Here is a 24,244-nt window from a genome sequence, read left to right on the forward strand (position 1 = left end):
CTCCATTCCCCAAAGGAACTACCAGCCGTCTCAGCTCAAAACGCTAGATCACGTGTCCCAGTGTGACTACTTGCGTTTGCGTGACATGATGGAATGCCGGCTTACACTGTGAGTGATTAGAGGTAACAGGCCCCTTGCGATAATTGGGCCAAAGTGCCCCACCTCCTTTTTCTTGTGAATAATGACTCCTATATGGCTTGGAAGGTGTTTATTAGAAACTATCCTTATTGCCGTAGGATTTTCACATCGAATATGTGGTAGTATTGACTAGTTTCACCCTTTTGATCTTGATAAAGCCCTGTAAGAGGGTGAAACTAGTCAATAAGAGAGGATAGCATTGTATGAAATACAACTTTTTTTCTACATAACCACCTTTACCCGGGTATATTTCATTTTTGAAACCACTTGTCTAACGACTATTACCTCTGCGTGCAATAGTTCCACTAAGAGCAGGTGTCTTCTACTACCAAATATCCCATGTGAGAATCCTATGGCAATAAGGATAGTTTCTAACAAACACCTTCCAAGCCATATAGGAGTCATCATTCACAAGAAAAAGGAGGCTGGGCACTTTGGCCCAATTATTGCAAGGGGCCTGTGACCCCCAACCACTCACATTGTAAGCCGGCATTTCAATACATTACGCAATCGCAAGTAGTCATGATGGGACATGTGATCTAGCATTTTGAGCTAAGATGGCTGGTAGTTCCTTTGGGGAATGGAGGATACAGAACATCTAAACGCTGTGGAAAATACTGATCCTATCCACCAAGAAAAATCTCCTGTGTAGAGATAATCAGCGAGAAACTGTAAGTCTAATATCACACTTACCTTTGGAGCAACTTATACACTCAAATCAGATAGTCCTATTGACTGCTTTTGTTTGCTAAGAGGAAGATAACGCAATATTTTCAGCAGAATTGACTTGTGCTCTATGCTTTAATCTTTTTTGCCCATAAGGCAGTTGATTTATGCCCTATTACACCACAGATGAACTTTTTTATTTTAGTCGCTGTTATCTTTACATTGCTCTTGGTTATCTGCATTAACGCATATCTTATTTTTGATATTACCATAATATTTAAGCACGCATATGTACGTTTGGATATTTTAGCATTTTTATGAATTAGCACATTTTATGAATTCATCTTTTTACAAGCATTGGGAGACGTCCCGCTTTTATATGTATTTTTGTGATTTTAATATTGTAATTATCATATAAACTATCCAATCCGGATGTTAATACATCCTTTTTAGTATCTTTAGCCTTGGGCACACTCACTATCTTTTCCCCCCCACTTATTTATTGTTTCCCTAATAGAGAAGGAGTTAGGGCAGGTGTAGTGTGTGATACTTTTAGCTAAGCACATTTTCTTTGTATATCGCATTCAATATATTCTTAGAAACAAAAACAAAAAAAGACCAATGAAGCATTATAGATGAACACACTATATAACTCTTTGACCTCTGAATAAATAATTGAATTTAAAATAAATAAATAATAATTGCGTTTTGAACCAAGGCATACAGGCAAATGCAACTATGTAGAATACGTACATTACAATAACAGCAAATACTTAAAGGGACACTGAACCCAAATTTTTTTCTTTCGTGATTCAGATAGAGAATGAAATTTTAAGCAACTTTCTAATTTACTCCTATTATCAAATTGTCTTTATTCTCTTGGTATCTTTATTTGAAAATGCAAGAATGTTAGTTTAGATGCCGGCCCATTTTTGGTGAACAATCTGGGTTGTCCTTGCTGATTGGTGGATAAATTCATCCACCAATAAAAAAGTGCTATCCAGAGTACTGAACCAAAAAAAAGCTTCAATGTCTTCTTTTTCAAATAAAGATAGCAAGAGAACGAAGAAAAATTGATAATAGGAGTAAATTAGAAAGTTGCTTAAAATTGCATGCTCTATCTGAATAACAAAAGAAAAAAAATTGGGTTCAGTGTCTCTTTAATGGATTCCACATTAATTAACATAATTATAACAACAGGAAAAAGAAAAAAAAGAGAAATTTAACATGTTTCCATGTTACAAAAGAAAAATCTTTAGGAAGCAATTTCCACAAGCAATATTTGGATAGTACGACTAACTGAAAGCTTTCTAGAAAACTCAGGAGGCCATTCTTAGACCTCTTATATTTAGAGAAAAAGAACAGAAGTTATGAAATAATGGAGACCACTTGTGGGTCTTGTTTGATAAACCTTTTTTTATTATTATTATTATAATAGCCAATAATCTAGAGTATAATATATATAGGGAGAGACCCTACTTTAAAGACTAATGAGGCAAATGAGAGACTCAGTAATTTAGGTAACAGGTCCGATAGAGTAAGCAACTAAGGATACAGTTCCAGTTAATTATAGTATAAGTATAGTATAGTGTAGCAGCAGTCTAAAGAGGGTTAGAAAAAGGAGCTAAAAACTCATATTGCAAATTAAACATTCAATACCACTTTAAATTACAGACTTTAAGATTATTTACAAGCTTCCACTTATATTTTAAAAAGTAAATCATTTAACTTTTTAATTAAAGTAAAAATGTAATACACTCCAAGATGAAGCAAATATTCCTCATTATCTCTACCACCCTCCCCTGAACTTAGACAATTACAGCCAGAAGAAAATAAGTAAAAAAAAAATATATTTACTTCTGAGACTCTTTTCTCCCACCACCTTTCTCCGTATCTGAAAAATATTTGACCATTTTCCCCCTTGCCCAATCATCCTATATCACATTGGACTCTATAGATATATCAGTATCATACTGCACCATTATCATTATATTAAAGGGGCAATAAAGTCAAAATTAAACTTTGATCATTCTGACAGAGCCTGCAATTTTAAATAACTTTACATTTTACTTCTATTACCTAATATGCTTTGTTCTTTTGGTGTCCTTTGTTTAAAAATACCTATCTAGGCTTAGGAACAGCAAGGCATTACTGGGAGCTGGTTGCTGATTTGTAGTGGCACATATATGCCTTTTGTCATTAGTTCACCCGGGTTTCCAAAGCCTCAATATTAAAGATCTTTCAGCCAATGCTACTAACTGCAGAAATCTAACTTATTTAAAACAAGTTACTATAATGATAATGAAACAGTGATCCTGAGCTACAGTATATAAGGAAACCTAGTAAAGAGATTTGTCTCTAAATTAGAAACATTTATAGTGAGAATACATCAAGGATTAGAAAAAAAAGTTTTTATAAATCATCTAAGATAAATCAGTCAGGGATAATATCAGTCCTCTTAAAGGGACATGAAATCCCAATTATTTTTTTTTACGAGAGAGCATGCAATTTTTAACTATTGTCCAATTTACTTTTATTATATAATTAGTTTTTTTCTTTTGGTATCCTTTGTTGAAAATCACACCTAGGTAGGCTCAGATGCTGCTAATTGGAGGCTGCACATTTATGCCTCATATTATTAACTCACCGATGTGCATTGCTGTTTCTTCAACAAAGGATACCAAGAAAATGAAGCAAATTAGACAGTAGAGGTAGGCTGGGAAGTATATTAAAATTGTATTCCCTATATGTCATGAAAGAATAAATGTGAGTTTTGTGTCCCTTTAAGAAATAGCGGTCTGCTTTCACAGCTTCATAAATATGGGCTTTGTGAATTTTAGTTGAGGATCCTAGACACGTAAATTGTGTATTTTTGTGTTATTCTTACTAGCTGACAGCTTAAAAAATATGCACGTGACGCCGGGTTTGCTTTTCTCGCTTAATGCAACAAGGCCATTGGCCCATAATTCACATGAATCTGGGCATATTGTCAGCCCTACACATGAAAAAAACAAATACAAGTGTGTTCATTGTGTGAAAACTATACAAATAAAAGGCTGAAACCTGTCATTTATTCAGATTTGTTAGGGAAAATAATATTTTAGGTATTTTAAAAAAATGTGCAGTTGATCCTGTTTGTGCTTCAGTAATAATTCACTAGTAATTGTTGTTGCAGTAGGGCTGTGACAGAGAGGTACTAAAATGCCCATTTTCCATTTTTCCATCTATAAGTATTCTTCTTTGAGTAAACAGTGAAAAATAAGATAAGGATGACTTTCTGTAAATAATTACAGATAAGATAATGATGTCTGCCCTCCCCACAACTTCAGCCCATTTAGGGATAGGTTACGTGTGGTGCGCTATTGTTAGTGTAAGGAGAGCAAACGCGAACGTTAGATCACAGTATTTTTTGTGCTCTAATCCATATTACAAGTGGCGCAGTGTTTAAATTCCTGCAAATTCTTTTGCGCAAAGTTGCGATAATTTACACTCCCCATATTTTCTATAGGTGGCGTTGAGAGGCAATGGGCGCTCATATTACAAGTTGAAAGTAAATATGATTGCTCAAACGCAATCGCATTTTACACTTAAACTTTTTACATGACTTGAAAGTTTGCATAAAGAGTTTGGCCAGAGTAAAAAGTTGCACTAAACTAAACTAAAAAGTTGCACTAAACTAAACTATTATCCCTAAATTGCCACACCCCACATTGTAAACTACCCCTCTACACTAACTACACCTAAACCACCACATTTCAAACTAATCTGCTGCATTATTAACCCCTAACCGACACCCCCATATTGCAAATGACTGCGCTACAATATTAACCTCTATACTGCCACCCCCCACATCGCAAACTACCCTCTAACTTTGGGGGGTTAGCTAGAAGGGTTTTTTGTAGGGCATTGCCCTAATGTGATTTAGATCTTTTTTTTTTTTTTTTTTTTAATTACAACCCCATTCCACAATAAGTTATCCCCACCCCCCAAAAAAGCCTATCTAAAAAATTTACTCTAAAAATTGCCTTGATAAGGACATTTGGCCTAAAGCGATTAAAGCAAATTTTGGGGGGAAAACACTATTCTACAAAAAAACACCCACCCAAAAAAGCATCCCGCTAAACCACAAAAGTGGCACTCACCCAACTTGAATCCAGCTCCTACGTCATTGCCAACTGCGGTTCTCCTCTTCATAGTGGGGCCCAATTTAATCCTGGTGGTGGTGGGAATCCATCTTCATTGAGGCGGCAGCCCACTTCTATCTTCATCCAGTCAGCGGTGGTCCATCTTCATCCATCTTCCACCTGATGCGTCTTGTCATCTTCGGATCTTCCATTGCCGACGTCCTCTTCATGCGGTCACCACACATTGAAGTTTGAATGCAAGGTACACCCTTGCATTGCTATTGATTTTCAAAGACAAATTCAAAGCAGCCAATAGAATGAAAGCTTTTTTATTGGCTGGTATGTATTTGGATTTAAAAAATCAGCCAATAAGAATGCAAGGGGAACCTCGCATTCAAACTTCATTGTGTGGTGGATAACTGCAAGAAGAGGATGTCGGCGACATAAGATCCAAAGATGACAAGAAAAGAAAATAAGAAAATGCATCGGATGGAAGATGCATGAATATTTCCCCAGCGGAGCCGCAGTAGAAGATGGATGAAGATGGATCACCACCGCCAAGATGAAGATAAAAGAGGATGTAGGGGGTAGATGTCGGTTTAGGGGTTAATAGTGCAGCAGATTAGTCTATGATGTGGCGGTTTAGGGGTTATTAGTGTAGCGGGGTCGTTTGGGATGTGGGGGTGTGGCAGTTTAGGGGTTAATAGTGTAGTTGGGCAGTTTGTGATGTGGGTTTGTGGCAGGTTAGGGGTTAATAGTGTAGTGGGGGAGTTTGCAATGTGGGGATTTGGAGGTTTAGTAGTTGAGGGAGTGTGGTGTTTTAGGGGTTGATAGTGTCATTGTAGTGACATTAAGTGTGCGGCGTACTTGGCTGCTATCCGCGTGCACCCCCAGGGCTGTGTGACTCACTACGGGAATCCCCTCACTTCTGGTGGCTTTGAAAGCCCACAGACATAGGATCTGCAGCGGCTTAGGATATTGTATGTCCCTTTGCAGTTAAGTAGTTGAAAACATGTAAAAGCATATTTTTGCAATATTCATAATTAAAAAAGCTTTTAACTATGTATTTACTTGTAAATATTTTTTACATTCCAATGTTCTGCACAAATCAAAATACCATTAGATTTATATAAATATATATATTTATGCATAAATAGAACATATTCTGTTCTGTGAAGAACATTGGAATATAAAATATTAATATTTTTATGTCGGGTTAGTGCACAGGGGAATATACTATTGGGTTTGCGCATGTGTAGGGTGTTTTTTGCCCCTTTATTGCTCCATTGACTTCAATAGGGGAATATGTAAATGCGCACTGGATATTCTAAGTTCGGCTTTTTGCGCTCATCAGGTTAGGGCGCAAGTAAAAATGGTTTACTTTTAACTCATAATACAAGGGCAACAAGCAAACGCAAAAAAGTTGAATTTCCAGCAAAGTTAACACTTGAGCAGGGGCGTTAATTAGCGATCCGCTTGTAATCTGCCCTACAATGGGCTGAGCCTGGAGGTAAAGCACCTTGGCTACTGTTACCAATGCCAAACAAAAAGCCTAATAGTTAGTTATTGAAGAGCTAATTATTTCAGGATTATACCCTTCTTCAATGCTTAAAATTATCTCAATTACTTAGTAAACTGGTGCTCATCCAGTGTTCTGTAAATCCACAGAACAACAAAGCCTATTCTAATTTTACGCCTACTTAGTTGCTTTAAAATAAGTGACCTTTATCATTTAGTTATTGCTGTGAAATCACTACTGAGCTGTGCTACCACCTGTTCTGTCCCTAAATTATTTTGTTGATGTCCTCTAAAGACAGATTGGGAAACAAGCTCAGATTTGGTAGCAGTGTCCCTTTAATATAGTGTTTGATTGCAACACAACCATTAGTTTAGTAAATAAGAGCTTGTAATATTATCAGCCATTGCCGAAACCTGTCGCTGTTTGTCATGGCATGGTGCCTGCTACTATCTCACCTTAATGCTAAAGATTGCCTGGTACAACCTCTGGGGTTTGCTTACATTGTTGGGTAGGACCAGATGAAACGAGATAAATACTATGCAGAGCTCTGTCCCTCTCTATTAATTTGCTTTGTTTAATCAGTTTTTTTTACTGTATTTTTTTTACAATGAATTAGTGTGATTGTGCACCCCTGCTCATACAGCCAGCACCAAGGTATATGGTGCTGTTATACACATAAATGATAATAAGTGCGTGGGCAGATAAAGAGGCAAATGCAATGACAGATTTTAAAGCAAATACTTATTATGACTTATTATGATGAGATATGTCGTTGGAACAGAGGACTTCATATCCTATATTCAGAAACTCAATACACATTATACAATTTCAGACAAATCATTGCATTGCTGGAAAAAAACAGATGCAGAGAAAACAATTGTTTTATATTTGTGCGGTAATGGATAGATTACAAGTGAAGCTCAATTAATAACTTAAAACCTTAATTACCATAACCTTTTCATGTGTTTTGTGCTGCAAACTAGCACATGATAATCATTTACCATTTTAAAGTGGTATTTTGGATTTACCAGTTGTAATATGGGTGCATTAAACAATAAGGGCCAGATTACAAGTAGAGTGCTAAATTATTTTTTGCGGGCACACAATAATTAACCAGCCATTACAAGTGGCTGGTTATTGCTACCGCTAGCTCGTGGTAACAATTAGCACTCTGAAAATTAACAAGAGATCCCATTTCTGGTTAATTTTCTAAAAGTGCCCCAAATGCCCTCAAAATATACACATATTAATATATATATATATATATGTGTGTGTGTATAGTCATATACCTATAATTTTACAAACATGCTGCCATCACTGCTACTTACCCCCTTCGCTGTGCAAGGTTCTGATGCTGTCTCTTACAGCATCAGAACGAGGCTCCCATTGAAGACTATGGAAGCACGCTCTTGTGAACGCAATTAACTTGTAATACCAGCGCACATTAGCGTGCGCTAGTATCACACAGTGACAGTGGAGTGCAAATATCTATAATAGAATAATTCTGTCATTGGACATTAAGAGGTTAATAAAAAAGCAACCTCACTAGGCAGTTTTTGGAGTCTAAAGTTGATGGGAGTGGTGCCTTTACATTGCTGTCTATGGGAACTATGTGTTACCAGTAAATATATATGTATATGACTATATACACATATATATATGTGTTTATTTGTGTATATACAGATATTTAACACTTAAAGGGACACTGAACCCAAATTTTTTCTTTCATGATTAAGATAGAGCATGCAATTTTAAAGGGACATTAAACCCAAAAAATTATTCAGAAAGAAAATACAATTTTAAACAACTTTCCAATTTACTTCTACTATCTAATTCGCTTTATTCTATAGATATCTTTTGTTAAAGAAATAGCAATGCACATGGGTGACCCAATCACATGAGGCATCTATGTGCAGCCACCAATCAGAAGCTACTGGGCCTATCTAGATATGCTTTTCACGAAAGAATATCAAGAGAATGAAGCAAATTAGATAATAGAAGTAAATTAGAAAGTTGTTTAAAATGGTATTCTCCATCTGAATCATGAAAGAAAAATGTTTGGTTTAATGTCCCTTTAAGCAACTTTCTAATTTACTCCTATTATCAATTTTTCTTTGTTCTCTTGCTATCTTTATTTGAAAAAGAAGGAATCTAAGCTAAGGAGCCAGCACATTTTTTGGTTCAGAACCATGGACAGCACCTGTTTATTGGCGCTGTCCAATCAGCAAGGGCAACCCAGGTTGTTCACCAAAAATGGGCTGGCATCTAAACTTACATTCTTGCTTTTCAAATAAACATACCAAGAGAATGAAGAAAATTTGATAATAGGAGTAAATTAGAAAGTTGCTTAAAATTGCATGCTCTACCTGAATCGCAAAAGAAAAATTTTGGGTTTAGTGTCCCTTTAAATTTATATGTATATAGTCATATACATATATAATTAAAAATATGCTGCCATCGCTGCGCTACTTACCCCTTTGCTGCACTATTTTCCCCTTCACTTGAGCCTATGTAAGCTCGCTCTCGTGAGCACAATGCTTCCCAGCAATGCGAACTTGAGGTCGCATTTGCATTGCTGTTCACTTGTAATACCAGCGCACATTAGCGTGTGCTGGTATTACACAGTGGAGTACAAATATCGCTTTCATGAAAGCGATATTTAGCGCTCCACTTGTAATCTGGCCCTTAGTGCTTCAAGTCCCTTTAAATGCACTAATACATTTCTGCACTGTCCATTAAAATAATAGGATGTGCTGAAAAGGATGCACTTTAACATTTTTTAACCACCAACTTGTAATATCAGATATAATATACACTAACATTTTCCTATCTTTTTTCCTCTCCTCCTTTAGTTATGTAAGTCTCTGAGCCTAGCTGCTTTGTAGATCACCTTCATGAGAGATGATTTACAATAGTGAAAATCTTGGCAGGGCCCTCTATCCCTTTGTCTTCTATAACTGTCACCTTGCATATTTTGGACTATGTCTTTAGCGCTACATAATCTGCTGGTGTTCTACAAATAACTGATAACAATATCAGTTTGTAAGTTATTCTTTGCATGAGGCTGCACCCCACTTGTAATTTTGATCTGTATTGTTTTGGATTTCCATTGGCTGAGAACTAAAAAACATAATTTATGTAAGAACTTACCTGATAAATCCATTTCTTTCATATTGGCAAGAGTCCATGAGCTTGTGACGTATGGGATATACATTCCTACCAGGAGGGGGCAAAGTTTCCCAAACCTCAAATGCCTATAAATACACCTCCCACCACACCCACAACTCAGTTTAACGGATAGCCAAGGTGATAACAAAAAGGAGTAAAAAAAGCATACAAAAAGAGGAACTGGAAATATAATTGTGCTTTTATACAAAAAAAAACATAACCACCATAAAAACAACAGCTATTTTGACTGAAAAATTAAATCCACACAATAATTAAGTTTTTCTTAAAAAAAACTTAAATCAAAATCAGTAGAATCAAACTGAGACAGCTGCCTGAAGAACTTTTCTACCAAAGACTGCTTCCGAAGAAGCAAAATACATAAAAATTGTAAAAACAATAAAAGTATGCAAAGAAGAGCAAATTACTGATTTACAAACTTGATCAACCGAAGCTTCATTCTGAAAAAGCCCAAGAAATGGCGACTGAACTTAGTAGAATGAGCTGTAAATCTCTGAGGTGGTGCCGACCCTGCCTCCAAATAAGCCTTAAGAAACAAAAGCTTTAACGAGGATGCCAAAAAATGGCAGAGGCAGTCTAAACTTCTCTGAAACCAGAAAAACAACAAATATACTAGAAGTCTTCTGAAATCCTAGTAACCTCGATATAGAATTATAAAGCTCTTACCACATCCAAAGGATGTAAAGAACTCTCAAAGAATTATTTAGGATTAGGACACAAAGAAGGAACAACAACAATTCCTCTACTAATGTTGTTCAAATTAACAACCTAAGGAAAAAAAGAAGTCCACAAAACTTATCTAGATGAAAAAATCAGATAAGGAGACACACAAGAGAGAGCTGATAAATCAGAAACTCTTGTAGCAGAAGAGATAGTCAAAAGAAACAACACTTTCCAAGAAAGTAGATAATCTTCAAAGAAAATATAGGCTCAAAAGAAAGAGCCTTCAAAATCTTTAAATCAAATAAGACTCAAAAAAAGGAGAAATTAATAAATGAACAGGCTTGATACCAACCAAAGCCTGAACAAAACAGTGAATATCAGGAAGTTTAAACAATCTTTCTAGGAAATAAAACAGAAAGAACAGAGATTTGTCCCTTCAAAAAATTTGCAGACAAACTTATCCAAACCTTTCTGAAAAAAACTGTAAAATCCTAGGAATTCTAAAAGAATGCCAAGAGAATTTATGAGAAGAACATCATGAAATATAGGTTTTCCAAACCTGATAATACATGTTCCTTGAAACAGATTTATAAGTCTGCAACATAGTGATAAAAACCGAGTCAGAGAAACCTCTATGACTAAACACTAATCAATTTCCATCCCATCAAATTAGTAATTTGAGATCCTGATGGAAAAATAGCCCCTAAGACAAGAGGGCTGGCCAAATGGAAAGCGGTCAAGGATGGCAACTGGACATCTGAACAAGATCTACATACCAAACCTGTGAGGCCATGCTGATGCTATCAGAAACACATGAGACTATTCCAATATGAAATTGGAAATCACCCTTGGAAGAAAAAAACAGAGGCAGAAAGATGTAGTCAGGTTGCAAAACCAAGACACTGCTAATGCATCCACCATTTCTGCCTGAGGATCCCTGGACCTGAAAAGGTACCTGGGAAATTCAGAAAACACATCTGTATAGAGATACCACTCTCCCGGATGTAAAGACTGATGGCTGAAATAATCCACCTCCCAAATGTCTAAACCTGAGATAAAAATCATAGAAATTAGACTGGAGATGAAGTCCATCTAAGAACGTATTCAAGATACTTCTTAATTGCTAAGGAACTGCGACTCCCTATTTGATAATTGACATATGCCACAGTTGTGATATTGTCTGTCTGAAAGCAAAGTGAAAAGTTCTCTCCTAAAAGAGGCCAAGCCCGAAAGAGCTCTGAAAATAGCACAGAGTTCTAAAAATATCCATTGGAAACCTCGCCTCTTGAAGTTTCCAAACCCCTTGTGCTGTCAGAGACCCTCAGACAGCTCCCCAACCTGTAAGACTTGCATCTATTAAGAATACAGTCCAAGAAGGATGAACAAAAGGAGGCCCCCTGAATAAAACGATGATAGTCTAATCACCAAAACAGAGAGAGTTGAGTGTTAGGATTTAAGAATATCAACTGTGATATCTGAAAACAATCTCTGCACCATTGATTCAGTATTCAAAGCAAAAGAGGTCTCAGATGAAAAACGAGCAAAGGGAACCACGCCGATGCTGCAGTTATGAGACCTAAAACTTCCATGCACATAGCCACTGAAAGGAATGTTCTAGACTGTAAGTTAGACAGGCTAACGCCAATTACAATTGACTTTTGTCTGATAAAGACAGACATGAACAGAATCCATCTAGAAACCCAAAAAGAGGTGACCTTTGTTAGAGGAATCACAAAACTCTAAAGGTAGAGGTAAATCCTCTAACCATGTCTTGAAGAAACAAAACTAGTTGATTAATGAGAGATTCCAATAAAAGAAAAGATTAAGCTAATACCAAGATACCATCTAAATAAGGCAACATCACAATACCCTATTGTCTTATTACAGAAAGAAGGGCACCCAGAACCTTTGAAAAGATTCATAAAGCTGTCACTAGACCAAATGGAAAAGCGACAAATTGGTAAAGCTTATCTAAAAAAGAGAATCTCAGAATCCACAATTGGTCAGAATGAAATGAAATATGAGGATAAAAATCCTGTAAAATGGAGTGGACATGAAATGACCTTGCCGAACAAAAAGGCATAATAGTCCTTATAATCGCCAACTTGAAAGTTGAGACTCTACCAAAACAATATAAATTCTTCAGATCCAAGATTGGTCTGAATAAACCTTTCTTCTTTGGAACAAAGAATAGAATTGAATAGAAACCCAATCCCTGTTCCTGCTAAAGAACCGGTATAATCACTCCTGAAAAAAATTCACTGAGTGTACTGAGAAAGAAAGATTCTTCCCATAGAAGGTCTTATTCTAAAAATCTATTCAAACCCGAAGAATAATATAGATTTTGGACTGAGTTCATCTAAAAACAATCTAATCTGCCCCCCACCAGAAGGACTGGTTTGAGAACTGCACCTTCATGCAGACTAATAACTAGTAATTATATAGCGTTTTTCTCCCAGAAGGATACAAAAAAAAACGCTTTTTCAGTGCTTACACTCAGAGTTAACCAAATTAGCAGCTGATAAAACAGTTGTTATTATTACCCAAATAAATGGTACACAATAAATTGACCTCAAAAAGCCGAAGGGCTATATTAACCCTGCCGGGATATGAATCTATGACCTTTGGATCTAGAACAAGCATTTATAGGCAGGACATTCACCAACTGATCTACATCACCGAACTAAAAGTAGGGCAGAAAAAAACTCTAAACCTCCAAATAGTGAAGATAATAGATAATAATCCTAACAAGCTAGAGATAATAAAAGCATTTAAATCATAATAATAGATATAGTAAACATAACAAAATGAATACACCAGAAGTAAATAAACTTATATACTTATATACTTATATACTTGAGAATCTAAAACTGGTTATGCTAACGGTTCAACAAAAGGTTGAGAGAACAGTACTGTCAGCCACAGATAAAGCTGAGCTAAAAATATAACCAGTACGTGAATATGCTCTACTAAGGTTATATTCAAACTCTAAAGAATCCTAAAAATAAGTACCAATTTCCATAGAAATAGTAGTATAGTCCCAAAAGGGAATCAGGATAAACCATTCTTTAGAACATAATACAGATAGTATCTTGAATAGGAAAAAACCTCAGGAGCAAAAGTAAAATCTTAAAATCCAGATTTTAAAGGGATACGGAACCTAATTTTTTTCTTTTGTGATTCAGATAGAGCATGCAATTTTAGTCAACTTTGTAATTTACTCCTTTTATCAATTTTTCTTCGTTCTCTTGCTATCTTTATTTAAAAAGAAGGCATCTAGGCTTTTTTTGTTTCAGGACTCTGGACAGCACTTTTTTATTGGTGGAGGAATTTTCCATCAATCAGCAAGAACAACCCAGGTTGTTCACAAAAAATGGTCCGGCATCTAAACTTACGATACTTGCATTTCAAATAAAGATACCAAGAGAATGAAGAAAATTTGATAATAGGAGTAAATTAGAAAGTTGCTTAAAATTGCATGCTCTATCTGAATCATGAAAGAAAAAATTTGGGTTCAGCGTCCCTTTAAAATAACATAGACCTAGATTTGGAGGTTGGCGTTAGCCGTGAAAACCAGCGTTAGAGGCTCCTAACGCTGGTTTTAGGCTACCGCCGGTATTTGGAGTCACTCAAAATAGGGTCTAACGCTCACTTTTCAGCCGCGACTTTTCCATACCGCAGATCCCCTTACGTCAATTGCGTATCCTATCTTTTCAATGGGATTTTTCTAACTCCGGTATTTAGAGTCGTTTCTGAAGTGAGCGTTAGACATCTAACGACAAAACTCCAGCCGCAGGAAAAAAGTCAGTAGTTAAGAGCTTTCTGGGCTAACGCCGGTTTCTAAAGCTCTTAACTACTGTACTCTAAAGTACACTAACACCCATAAACTACCTATGTACCCCTAAACCGAGGTCCCCCCACATCGCCGACACTCGAATAAAATTTTTTAACCCCTAATCTGCCGACCGCCACCTACGTTATCCTTATGTACCCCTAATCTGCTCCCCCTAACACCGCCGACCCCTGTATTATATTTATTAACCCCTAATCTGCCCCCCTCAACGTCGCATCCACCTGCCTACACTTATTAGCCCCTAATCTGCCGAGCGGACCTGAGCGCTACTATAATAAAGTTATTAACCCCTAATCCGCCTCACTAACCCTATAATAAATAGTATTAACCCCTAATCTGCCCTCCCTAACATCGCCGACACCTAACTTCAATTATTAACCCCTAATCTGCCGACTGGAGCTCACCGCTACTCTAATAAATGTATTAACCCCTAAAGCTAAGTCTAACCCTAACACTAACACCCCCCTAAGTTAAATATAATTTACATCTAACGAAATTAATTAACTCTTATTAAATAAATTATTCCTATTTAAAACTAAATACTTACCTGTAAAATAAATCCTAATATAGCTACAATATAAATTATAATTATATTATAGCTATTTTAGGATTTATATTTATTTTACAGGTACCTTTGTATTTATTTTAACCAGGTACAATAGCTATTAAATAGTTAAGAACTATTTAATAGCTAAAATAGTTAAAATAATTACAAAATTACCTGTAAAATAAATACTAACCTAAGTTACAATTAAACCTAACACTACACTATCAATAAATTAATTAAATAAACTACCTACAATTACCTACAATTAACCTAACACTACACTATCAATAAATTAATTAAATACAATTCCTACAAATAAATACAATTAAATAAGCTAGCTAAAGTACAAAAAATAAAAAAGAACTAAGTTACAAAAAATAAAAAAATATTTACAAACATAAGAAAAATATTACAACAATTTTAAATTAATTACACCTACTCTAAGCCCCCTAATAAAATAACAAAGCCCCCCAAAATAAAAAATGCCCTACCCTATTCTAAATTACTAAAGTTCAAAGCTCTTTAACCTTACCAGCCCTGAACAGGGCCCTTTGCGGGGCATGCCCCAAGAAGTTCAGCTCTTTTGCCTGTAAAAAAAAAACATACAATACCCCCCCCCCAACATTACAACCCACCACCCACATACCCCTAATCTAAACCAAACCCCCCTTAAATAAACCTAACACTAAGCCCCTGAAGATCTTCCTACCTTATCTTCACCCTGCCAGGTTCACCGATCCGTCCTGAAGAGCTCCTCCGATGTCCTGATCCAAGCTCAAGCGGGGGGCTGAAGATGTCCATGATCCGGCTGAAGTCTTCATCCAAGCGGGAGCTGAAGAGGTCCATGAAGTCTTCATCCAAGCGGGAGCTGAAGAGGTCCATGATCCGGATGAAGTCTTCTATCAACTGCATCTTCAATCTTCTTTCTTCCGGATCCATCTTGCAGACCTCCGACGCGGAACATCCTCTTCTCCCGACGCCTACTAGCCGAATGACGGTTCCTTTAAGGGACGTCATCCAAGATGGCGTCCCTCGAATTCCGATTGGCTGATAGGATTCTATCAGCCAATCGGAATTAAGGTAGGAATATTCTGATTGGCTGATGGAATCAGCCAATCAGAATCAAGTTCAATCCGATTGGCTGATCCAATCAGCCAAACAGATTGAGCTTGCATTCTATTGGCTGATCGGAACAGCCAATAGAATGCGAGCTCAATCTGATTGGCTGATTGGATCAGCCAATCGGATTGAACTTGATTCTGATTGGCTGATTCCATCAGCCAATCAGAATATTCCTACCTTAATTCCGATTGGCTGATAGAATCCTATCAGCCAATCGGAATTCGAGGGACGCCATCTTGGATGACGTCCCTTAAAGGAACCGTCATTCGGCTAGTAGGCGTCGGGAGAAGAGGATGTTCCGCGTCGGAGGTCTGCAAGATGGATCCGGAAGAAAGAAGATTGAAGATGCAGTTGATAGAAGACTTCACCCGGATCATGGACCTCTTCAGCTCCCGCTTGGATGAAGACTTCATCCGGATCATGGACCTCTTCAGCTCCCGCTTGGATGAAGACTTCAGCCGGATCATGGACCTCTTCAGCCCCCCGCTTGGGCTTGGATCAGGACATCGGAGGAGCTCTTCAGGACGGATCGGTGAACCTGGCAGGGTGAAGATAAGGTAGGAAGATCTTCAGGGGCTTAGTGTTAGGTTTATTTAAGGGGGGTTTGGGTTAGATTAGGGGTATGTGGGTGGTGGGTTGTAATGTTGGCGGGGGGGTATTGTATGTTTTTTTTTACAGGCAAAAGAGCTGAACTTCTTGGGGCATGCCCCGCAAAGGGCCCTGTTCAGGGCTGGTAAGGTTAAAGAGCTTTGAACTTTAGTAATTTAGAATAGGGTAGGGCATTTTTTTATTTTGGGGGGCTTTGTTATTTTATTAGGGGGCTTAGAGTAGGTGTAATTAGTTTAAAATTGTTGTAATATTTTTCTTATGTTTGTAAATATTTTTTTATTTTTTGTAACTTAGTTCTTTTTTATTTTTTGTACTTTAGCTAGCTTATTTAATTGTATTTATTTGTAGGAATTGTATTTAATTAATTTATTGATAGTGTAGTGTTAGGTTAATTGTAGGTAATTGTAGGTAGTTTATTTAATTAATTTATTGATAGTGTAGTGTTAGGTTTAATTGTAACTTAGGTTAGGATTTCTTTTACAGGTAAATTTGTAATTATTTTAACTATTTTAGCTATTAAATAGTTCTTAACTATTTAATAGCTATTGTACCTGGTTAAAATAAATACAAAGTTACCTGTAAAATAAATATAAATCCTAAAATAGCTATAATATAATTATAATTTATATTGTATCTATATTAGGATTTATTTTACAGGTAAGTATTTAGTTTTAAATAGGAATAATTTATTTAATAAGAGTTAATTAATTTCGTTAGATGTAAATTATATTTAATTTAGGGGGGTGTTAGTGTTAGGGTTAGACTTAGCTTTAGGGGTTAATACATTTATTAGAGTAGCGGTGAGCTCCAGTCGGCAGATTAGGGGTTAATAATTGAAGTTAGGTGTCGGCGATGTTAGGGAGGGCAGATTAGGGGTTAATACTATTTATTATAGGGTTAGTGAGGCGGATTAGGGGTTAATAACTTTATTATAGTAGCGCTCAGGTCCGCTCGGAAGATTAGGGGTTAATAAGTGTAGGCAGGTGGAGGCGACGTTGTGGGAGGCAGATTAGGGGTTAATAAATATAATATAGGGGTCGGCGATGTTAGGGAAGCAGATTAGGGGTACATAGGGATAATGTAAGTAGCGGCGTTTTACGGAGCGGCAGATTTGGGGTTAATAATAATATGCAGGGGTCAGAGATAGCGGGGGCGGCAGATTAGGGGTTAATAAGTGTAAGGTTAGGGGTGTTTAGACTCGGGGTACATGTTAGAGTGTTAAGTGCAGACGTAGGAAGTGTTACCGCATAGCAAACAATGGGGCTGCGTTAGGAGCTGAACGCGGCTTTTTTGCAGGTGTTTGTTTTTTTTTCAGCTCAAACAGCCCCATTGTTTTCTATGGGGGAATCGTGCACGAGCACGTTTTTGAGGCTGGCCGCTTGCGTAAGCAACTCTGGTATCGAGAGTTGAAGCTGCGTTAAAAATGCTCTACGCTCCTTTTTTGGAGCCTAACGCAGCCTTTATGTGGACTCTCAATACCAGAGTTATTTTTATGGTGCGGCCAGAAAAAAGCCGGCGTTAGTTTTTCGGGTCGTTACCGACAAAACTCCAAATCTAGCGGATAGTTAATAGGAGGATTAGGCTCCTAAAAGCTAAAAAATAACACATTTTCCTTAACCCCTTAAAGGGACAGTCTAGTCAAAATTAAACTTTCATGATTCAGATAGGGCATGCAATTTTAAACAACTTTCCAATTTACTTCTATTATCTAATTTGGTCAATTCTTTAGATATCCTTTGTTGAAGAAATAGCAATGCACATGTGTGAGCCAATCAAACAAGGCCTTTATGTGCAGCAACCAATTAGCAGCTACTTAGCATATCTAGATATGCTTTTCAGCAAATGATATCAAGAGAATGAAGCAAATTAGATAATAGAAGTAAATTAGAAAGTTGTTTAAAATGACATGCTCTTTCTAAATCACGAAAGAAAAAAAATTGGGTTTCATGTCCCTTTAACCCCTTAATGACCGGACCATTTTTCAATTTTCTTACCCTTAATGACAATGGCTATTTTTACATTTCTGCGGTGTTTGTGTTTAGCTGTAATTTCCCTCTTACTCATTTACTGTACCCACACATATTATATACCGTTTTTCTCGCCATTAAATGGACTTTCTAAGGATACCATTATTTTCATCATATCTTATAATTTCCTATAAAAAAAATATAAAATATGAGAAAAAAATTGAAAAAAACACACTTTTTCTAACTTTGACCCCCAAAATCTGTTACACATCTACAATCACCAAAAAACACCTATGCTAAATAGTTTCTAAATTTTGTCCTGAGTTTAGAAATGCCCAATGTTTACATGTTCTTTACTTTTTTTGCAAGTTATAGGGCCATAAATACAAGTAGCACTTTGCTATTTCCAAACAACTTTTTTTCAAAATTAGCGCTAGTTACATTGGAACCGTGGGGGTCGATCCGATAAAAATCGTCGCCCGCAAAAGCCGGCGACGCCAATATTTGCGCGGATTTGGTATCACATATACGGCGTAACCTAGAAGTTACGCGCGTATATTTCTGCCGTCGCCCGCAGTTTTTTGGGCCATAGGCAGGTATACCAAACCCGCGCAGTTTGGTATCCAATATGCAGCGTAAGGACTTACGTGGCGAAAATGGAGAAAACTTACTCCATTTTCACCTCGCCACAAAAAGCAGCCGTAAGAAGCCTTACGCTGACTATTGGAGCCCCGTAACTCCCTAAACTAACTAGAAAATAAACCTAACACCTAACGCATGCGCAATGTCTATCTCCCTGTCAACCGCGATCTGCTAAAATAAACCTAACACCTAACGCATGCGCAATGTCTATCTACCTGTCAACCGCGATCCCCCCCCCCCGAAATCCCTAATAAAGTTATTACCCCCTAAACCGCCGCTCCCGGACCCCGCCGCCATCTACATAAACTAACCCCCTACTGTGAGCCTCTAAAACCGCCGCCATCTACCTTATCTATCCCCTAATCTGACCCCTTACACCGCCGCCACCTATATAAAAATGATTAACCCCTAATGTAAGCCCCTTACACCGCCGCCATCTCTATTAAAATGATTAACCCCTAATTTAATCTACCTACCCCGCCGCCAGCTATATTATCTATATTAACCCTAAGTATATTATAGTTAATATAGGTATTACATTATATATATTAACTATATTAACCCTAATTATATTAGGGTTAATATAGTTAATATAGTTACTATAGTATTTATATTAACTATATTAACTCTATCTAACCCTAACTAAATTTATATTAAATTAATCTAATTCATTTATAAACTAAAATATTCCTATTTAAATCTAAATACTTACCTATAAAATAAACCATAAGATAGCTACAATATAATTAATAATTACATTGTAGCTATGTTAGGGTTAATATTTATTTTACAGGTAAATTGTTAATTATTTTAACTAGGTATAATAGATATTAAATAGTTATTAACTATTTAATATCTACCTAGTTAAAATAATTACCCAATTACCTGTAAAATAAATCCTAACCTAAGTTACAAATACACCTACACTATCAATAAATTTAATAAACTACTAACATCTATCTAAAAATACAATTAAATTAACTAAACTAAATTACAAAAAAAAACAAACACTAAATTACAAAAAATAAAAAAAAGATTACAAGATATTTAAGCTAATTACACCTATTCTAAGCCCCCTAATAAAATAATAAACCCCCAAAATAAAAAAAATTCCCTGCCCTATTCTAAATTCAACAAATTTCAAAGCTCTTTACCTTACCAGCCCTTAAAAGGGCCTTTTGTGGGGCATGCCCCAAAGAATTCAGCTCTTTTGCATACAAGAAATACAATACCCCCCCCCATTACAACCCACCACCCACATACCCCTATTCTAAACCCACCCAAACCCCCCTTAAAAAAGCCTAACACTACCCCCCTGAAGATCTCCCTACCTTGTCTTCACCACACCGGGCCGAACTCCTGATCCGATCCGGGCGATGTCTTCCTCCAAGCGGCAAAGAAGAATTCTTCCTCCGGCGATGTCTTCCTCCAAGCGGCAAAGAAGAATTCTTCCTCCGGCGACGTCTTCCTCCAAGCGGCAGCAAAGTCTTCATTCTTCCGGGGGCATCTTCAATCTTCTTTCTTCGCTCCGCCTCCGCGGAGCATCCATCCCGGCCGACTGCTGAACTTGGAATGATGTACCTTTAAATGACGTCATCCAAGATGGCGTCCGCCGAATTCCGATTGGCTGATAGGATTCTATCAGCCAATCGGAATTAAGTTAAAAAAATCTGATTGGCTGATTGAATCAGCCAATCAGATTCAAGTTCAATCCGATTGGCTGATCCAATCAGCCAATCAGATTGAGCTCGCATTCTATTGGCTGTTCCGATCAGCCAATAGAATGCGAGCTCAATCTGATTGGCTGATTGGATCAGCCAATCGGATTGAACTTGAATCTGATTGGCTGATTCAATCAGCCAATCAGATTTTTTTAACTTAATTCCGATTGGCTGATAGAATCCTATCAGCCAATCGGAATTCGGCGGACGCCATCTTCGATGACGTCATTTAAAGGTACATCATTCCAAGTTCAGCAGTCGGCCGGGATGGATGCTCCGCGGCGGCGGAGCGAAGAAAGAAGATTGAAGATGCCGCCGGAAGAATGAAGACTTTGCTGCCGCTTGGAGGAAGACGTCGCCGGAGGAAGAATTCTTCTTTGCCGCTTGGAGGAAGACATCGCCCGGATCGGATCAGGAGTTCGGCCCGGTGTGGTGAAGACAAGGTAGGGAGATCTTCAGGGGGGTAGTGTTAGGCTTTTTTAAGGGGGGTTTGGGTGGGTTTAGAATAGGGGTATGTGGGTGGTGGGTTGTAATGGGGGGGGGGGTATTGTATTTCTTGTATGCAAAAGAGCTGAATTCTTTGGGGCATGCCCCACAAAAGGCCCTTTTAAGGGCTGGTAAGGTAAAGAGCTTTGAAATTTGTTGAATTTAGAATAGGGCAGGGAATTTTTTTTATTTTGGGGGTTTATTATTTTATTAGGGGGCTTAGAATAGGTGTAATTAGCTTAAATATCTTGTAATCTTTTTTTTATTTTTTGTAATTTAGTGTTTGTTTTTTTTTGTAATTTAGTTTAGTTAATTTAATTGTATTTTTAGATAGATGTTAGTAGTTTATTAAATTTATTGATAGTGTAGGTGTATTTGTAACTTAGGTTAGGATTTATTTTACAGGTAATTGGGTAATTATTTTAACTAGGTAGATATTAAATAGTTAATAACTATTTAATATCTATTATACCTAGTTAAAATAATTAACAATTTACCTGTAAAATAAATATTAACCCTAACATAGCTACAATGTAATTATTAATTATATTGTAGCTATCTTATGGTTTATTTTATAGGTAAGTATTTAGATTTAAATAGGAATATTTTAGTTTATAAATGAATTAGATTAATTTAATATAAATTTAGTTAGGGTTAGATAGAGTTAATATAGTTAATATAAATACTATAGTAACTATATTAACTATATTAACCCTAATATAATTAGGGTTAATATAGTTAATATATATAATGTAATACCTATATTAACTATAATATACTTAGGGTTAATATAGATAATATAGCTGGCGGCAGGGTAGGTAGATTAAATTAGGGGTTAATCATTTTAATAGAGATGGCGGCGGTGTTAAGGGCTCACTTTAGGGGGTTATAGATATAATATAGCTGGCGGCGGGGTACGGGAGCGGCGGTTTAGGGGTTAATAACTTTATTAGGTTGCGGCGGGGTAAAGGAGCGGCGGTTTAGGGGTTAATAGCTTTTTTATTGTTAGGCTAGTGAGGGGGGATAGCGGATAGAGGGTTAGACAGTGCGGGCTATGTTAGGGAGGCGTGTTAGACAGTGCGGGCTATGTTAGGGAGGCGTGTTAGACAGTGCGGGCTATGTTAGGGAGGCGTGTTAGACAGTGCGGGTGTTTTAGACTTTAGTTAGGTTTTATAGGCGCCGGCAGATTCTAACGTGGCGCAAGTCACTGGCGACGCCAGAAATTTGTACTTACGCAGATTTCTGGACATTGCTGGTTTGTGAGACTTACGGCACGTTAGCATCTGACGGCGACTTATATGGGATGGCTCGAGTTGCGAGCTGAAACTGCGGGCGACGCCGGTTCCCTCGCTTGCGCCGCAAACTGCGATCGATATCGGATCGCGCCTCTGATATCTGTCAGGAATACCTGAATATCCCTTGACATGTATATATTTTTTTTTAGAAGACAACCCAAAGTATTGATCTAGGCCCATTTTGGTATATTTCATGCCACCATTTCACCGCCAAATGTCATCAAATTAAAAAAAAAGTTCACTTTTTCACAAATTTTGTCACAAACTTTAGGTTTCCCATTGAAATTATTTACAAACAGCTTCTGCAATTAAGGCACAAATGGTTGTAAATGCTTCTTTGGGATCCCCTTTGTTCAGAAATAGCAGACTTATATGGCTTTGGCATTGCTTTTTGGTAATTAGAAGGCCACTAAATGCTGCTGCGCACCACACGTAAATTATGCCCAGCAGTGAAGGGGTTAATTAGGTAGGTTGTAGGGAGCTTGCAGGGTTAATTTTAGCTTTAGGGTAGAGATCAGCCTCCCACCTGACACATCCCACCTCCTGATCCCTCCCAAACAGTTCTCTTCCCTCCCCCACCCCACAATTGTCCCTGCCATCTTAAGTACTGGCAGAAAGTCTGCCAGTACTAAATAAAAGGAGTTTTTCTTTTTTTTAATAAAAAAAAATAAAATGTTTTAGCTGTGATGGACCCCTGCCTTAGCCCCAACCTCCATGATCCCCCCCCCAGCTCTCTAACCCTCTCCCCTACCTAATTGCCGCCATCTTGGGTACTGGCAGCTGTCTGCCAGTACCCAATTTGCCCCAAAAACAAGTGTTTTTTTTGCAATTTTTTGCAATTTTTAATGTTTTCTGTAGTGTAGCAGCCCCCCACAATACCCCAACCCCCTCCCCCTCCCAGATCCTTATATATTTATTTTTTTTTTAATTCTTTTTTCCCCCCTCTTCCCTTCTCATTGGTGTCAGTGGCCAGCTAATCGTGCGCCCCTGCGCGCGCCCCCGCACGCTCCCGGCACCCGGCGTGCACATAGCACTTACAGGAACCAGATGCCGGGTAGCGATGGGCCGCCCACCCGCCTCCCTGATATGCTCCCACCCACCAACGAACCGGCACCATCGCTACCGGTGCAGAGAGGGCCACTGCAATACCCTGAGAGCTGCTGGAAGCGATTGCGATCGCTTCCAGCACTCTCTTAGACAACTGACGTACCAGGTACGTCTATTGTCATTAACTGGTTGTTAATGCATGACGTACCTGGTACGTCAGTTGTCATTAAGGGGTTAATGCCCACAGCACTTTTCCATTTTCTGTACGTTTGGGACTAAGGCTATTTTTACATTTTTGCGGTGTTTGTGTTAAGCTGTAATTTTCCTCTTACTCATTTACTGTACCCACACATATTATATACTGTTTATCTCGCCATTAAATGGACTTTCAAAAGATACCATTATTTTCATCATATCTTATAATTTGCTATAAAAAAAATACAAAATATGATGAAAACATGGAAAAAAACACACTTTTTCTAACTTTGACCCCCCAAATCTGTTACACATCTACAACCACCAAAAAACACCCATGCTAAATAGTTTCTAAATGTTGTCCTGAGTTTAGAAATACCCAATGTTTACATGTTCTTTGCTTTCTTTACAAGTTATAGGGCAATAAATACAAGTAGCACTTTGCTATTTCCAAACCACTTTTT

At 37.4% G+C, this 24,244-nt stretch overlaps 1 protein-coding gene across 1 annotated transcript in view; it reads left to right on the forward strand.

Moving 5' to 3' along the window:
• Window positions 1–24,244, forward strand: part of VSIG1 (V-set and immunoglobulin domain containing 1) — a 103,427-nt gene that overhangs the window by 35,316 nt on the left and 43,867 nt on the right. The window lies entirely within an intron of this gene.

This window comes from Bombina bombina, chromosome 1, assembly GCF_027579735.1.
Source record: "Bombina bombina isolate aBomBom1 chromosome 1, aBomBom1.pri, whole genome shotgun sequence".
Lineage (NCBI taxonomy): Eukaryota > Metazoa > Chordata > Amphibia > Anura > Bombinatoridae > Bombina > Bombina bombina.